Source organism: Rhea pennata, chromosome 25 (assembly GCF_028389875.1).
Source record: "Rhea pennata isolate bPtePen1 chromosome 25, bPtePen1.pri, whole genome shotgun sequence".
Classification (NCBI taxonomy): Eukaryota; Metazoa; Chordata; class Aves; order Rheiformes; family Rheidae; genus Rhea; species Rhea pennata.
The window spans coordinates 6,543,606-6,547,384 of NC_084687.1; the positions used below are offsets into that span (position 1 = coordinate 6,543,606).

Below are 3,779 nucleotides of genomic sequence, written 5' to 3' on the forward strand. Positions count from 1 at the left end.
TACAGTATGTTAAGAATTTCCCCATTTTGGCCAAGTGCTTAAGTTGGTATAAAGTGGCATCAGCACGGTGGTGTCAGTGGGCAGAGGCTGATCTGCATCAGCTGCGGATGTGACCATTTGCTGTCCAGTTATCACACGACAGGTACAAAAGTCTATCATGCCAAAACCTCCTGATGGTCAAAGACTTGCTGGCCGTGACAAAGACTTTCCAGAAAGCAACCATTCAAATTTTGAACAAATGTACATGAAAGCTGACTTAGCAGAATACCGCTTTCTATACAAGGTGGTTCAGAAAGCAGCCAGCCCCACGTACGGCTGCTTTGCCGCGGTTTCCTTGAGCACCGGGAAGGTTGTCTCCCTGAGAGCCCTGCCATACTTACGTTTTAAACCACGTTACAGGCCATATTTGAAATAATTCACAGCATGGTTCAGCTGGCTTGGGTCCTTGTTGTGTAAAAACACAGAATGGGTAAGGCTGACTTTTTTTAAATGAAATTCAAAAAAGAAACTATAATTACGCTAGGAGAACATTCATTTGCTTGTTAAGTGAAATTTGAAGGGGAAACTTTAATGATGTTAGGAAGAAAATCAGATTCTCTTGTTAAACTAAATTTCGAGAGAACTCCATGCATATGCTGGACAGCACATTAAGCATCAAAGACTCATCAGTGATTCACAGAAGATTTTTTTCTCAGTGACATGAATTATTTTCATGGGAAAAGATACGAAGATATCTTATATAAAGATGAGGAGTGAATATTTTTTTTAATTCTGTCCTTGGGAAATATACAGTGCATAAATAGACCTTAACTTTAAAGGCCATTTGAAAAAAAGAAAACAACTTTGTATTTATTTTTCATTATGTTAACAGAGAAATAGGTTCTAAGCCCTCAAATTCAACTCTGAATTGTAAATAGGTTGATCCGTTTTCAACTAAGCTAAGGGAAAATGAATATATAGTGCAAGTTGTTTTAGATGTTGTTTTCTTATTAGCTCCTTTGACTATTTGCCTACAGAAACGAGCACATGCCTTCTGTGTAATTGGCCCCAGTGTCTAGTCTAGCTGTTATCAGCAACCTGATGCTGGTCAGGCTGCCATCAGGCTCTGTTAATAAATTCTTGGCTTAAAGGTACTAATCGCCTATTCATACGAATTCAGCTAAAATCAACACTAGTGGAATAATAATCTTAGTGTTAATAATAATCCTCTTTCTGAGGAAGGATCGAGGAAGGATCTTTAAATGTTAATTAGGCAAGACATTAATAAATTAAGCCTGACTTCACACTAGCATTAAAGTATTTACTTACCATTATATCACAAATAGGTACACTGAGGCAAAGAGAGCTAATCCACTTTCATTTACACGCTCCTAAATCCAGAATAATTCCATTGCAGTTACTAATTTCCTTTGAAAATGTAGACAGCAAGCACACATCAGATTTTGAAATGACTAATCTAATTTTAACGTTACATGAACACAACCAAAACAAATTTTCAAAGTGGGATTTGGCACAAACGGAAGGAACAGAACAGCGTGAGGATGCCGGCGTTCACATCTTCCTTTTCCTTTCGCCCCAGGCATTTCCAAGCACTTCACTGTACCCCCCCAGGACCTCGGCTTTTACCTCCTGCCCTTTTTCTTTCCATCAGATGACTGTGAGCTGTTCTGCTCTGTTTGCCCCTTCCTCAGCAAAGGAGAGATAACAATTAATATAAAGCAAATAATAATTCTAGGGTGCTAATGAAGGATACAATTAAGGGCAGTAGAGCATATATTCCTGGAAACATACTCATAAATTCAGGCATCCCAGCTGAGATCCAGGTGAGGATCCCAAGGCAGGTCGGTGGCAGCAGATGCTCAGGAGAGGCGCAGAGGGCTCCTCCGCCCCGGTCGCCCCATGCTCCTCCGCAGCTGGCCATCTGTGGATAAATTCAACAAGCTAATACTAAATATCCACCTCTGATTTATTACCTGGCATTTGAAGGACAGTATAGTAGAAACATGACAAGTGAGCATCAAATGCAAAGGTATTTAACATTATAATATATCAGGGTGACTCATACCATTAATTGTGGATACTTCAGCTGTGGTGCTGCTATCAATCAACCACCAAATGTTCCCCTCTCTCTTTTTCTATCATCCATCACCGTAGGTTTCCAACTATATATCAGTCACCTCACATTCTTCTACAGTGCCCATCACGCTGCTCTCTCAAGGCTGAACCATATGGGAGGAAGTGTATAAACTCCTGAATGGGTAGATAAACTCTATGGTGTCTCTCCACCCCTTCTCCCTTTTTAGTGAGCGTATGATAATCGATAGAGGGTAATTTCTCTCTAACAGTCTTATTCTCCCCTTCCCCAGTCACCATCCCTCCTCCTGCCCAGGAGTTATTAGATGACATAACATTCACTTTGGCAAAATATATTATTCAAACTGAGTGGCTTAAAATTGAAATGCTTACATGGTCATGAACCCTGGCTGCTGTTAAAAATAAATCCCTTTATCTGTGCAGCATTCTCAGGCCTTCATTTTCCACGAAAAGTCCTTTAAAATACTCTGGACTCTGAGCCTGAACAAGATCAAATGTGACTTTTTAAAAATAGCACGCCTGGTCCTCTCGGCTCTCCTCCTTGGGCCGACAATGGGAGATAAATTTGCTCCGCGGGAACCTTTTGTGGGCCGTGCTGCTGAGGCAATTTGCAGTTTGCTGTGGAAAAGGCATCTTACGCTACATTTATCACCCCCTGCCGCTGGCTACAATTCAACCCACTTGGAGCCTCTGAGCAGAGGTGCCGAGCAGAGCTCCTGCATTATTATTCTACATAATAATGGGTGTTCAGGGAAGCAAGAGACAAATATAGAGTATATTCCAGAAAGGCTCAGCTGGGGAATGGAGGTAAAGGGCCAGGGGGTATGTTGCAGGGAAGAAAGACAGAAGGGAAGAAGGTTAGCAAAAACCTGAATAAACATGTTCATAAAAGGAGGCCCTTTTCTTGCGGCGTTAGATAAATACCTCTCTTTCACCTTGTGACACCGGGTTTCATTGTCCTATAGCAGGTTTTGGAGCTGGGTGAACTGACAGGAGCTTCTCCAGCCCCTTCATCAAGATTTATCAGCAGGAGGAGAGGCCAGGGAACCCGCCCCGACGACAAACCCGCATCCCGCACACCTCTCGTGCCAGCTATCGCTCCCTCAGAGCACGCAGGATGCGGCTCTCCCCAGCTGAGGTCCAAGGACATCCTGAATACCCTTTTCCCCACTCATCTTACTTGATATCTGGGATGCCAAAAACCTCGCATGAAGCGTAAAGCATCTTGCAGGATGGGGCAGGATGGGATCTATACTTATTCCTGAGCATCCCCTGCATGTTATTCCCAGGGGATCCAGGCTATGCCCTTGGACAATTCAAATTCCAGGCCACTGAAGGAAGGTGATATAAGTCAATTAGATGCATGGTGATGGGCATAAAATAAGGGCTTGATTATGAAATAACCCAGCTATTCACCACTCAGGAGATCAATGCACCAAGAGTTATATCAGTGGTCTATGGTCGCACTGTAAGTCAATAAGGAATTCAAAGTTTCTGTGTTTTAACCCTTGAAAGTCAGCCTTGTTTGACCATACAGGAATCTGTCTCCTCCACTATGACAACAGAAGCCACTCAATGTAACCTACAATGACAGCAGAAAATACTACATAACTACCTTGTAAGCAGATACAGATGATCAGAAGACAGTGCTGTCTTTTTATATAGTTATTTTTTAAGGTTTAAAA

At 42.2% G+C, this 3,779-nt stretch overlaps 1 long non-coding RNA gene across 2 annotated transcripts; it reads right to left on the reverse strand.

Annotated features, from left to right (window-relative positions):
• Positions 1-1,286: 1,286 nt before the first annotated feature.
• On the reverse strand, positions 1,287-2,224 carry LOC134150915 (uncharacterized). 2 transcript variants are annotated; one of them, XR_009960739.1, is made up of 3 exons: positions 2,066-2,224; positions 1,792-1,921; positions 1,287-1,682 (listed from the first exon to the last, which is right to left on the reverse strand). It is a non-coding gene; the product is annotated as an uncharacterized LOC134150915 (long non-coding RNA). The 2 variants fall into 2 exon arrangements; XR_009960738.1 differs by having other exon boundaries at positions 1,287-1,686.
• Positions 2,225-3,779: the final 1,555 nt, after the last annotated feature.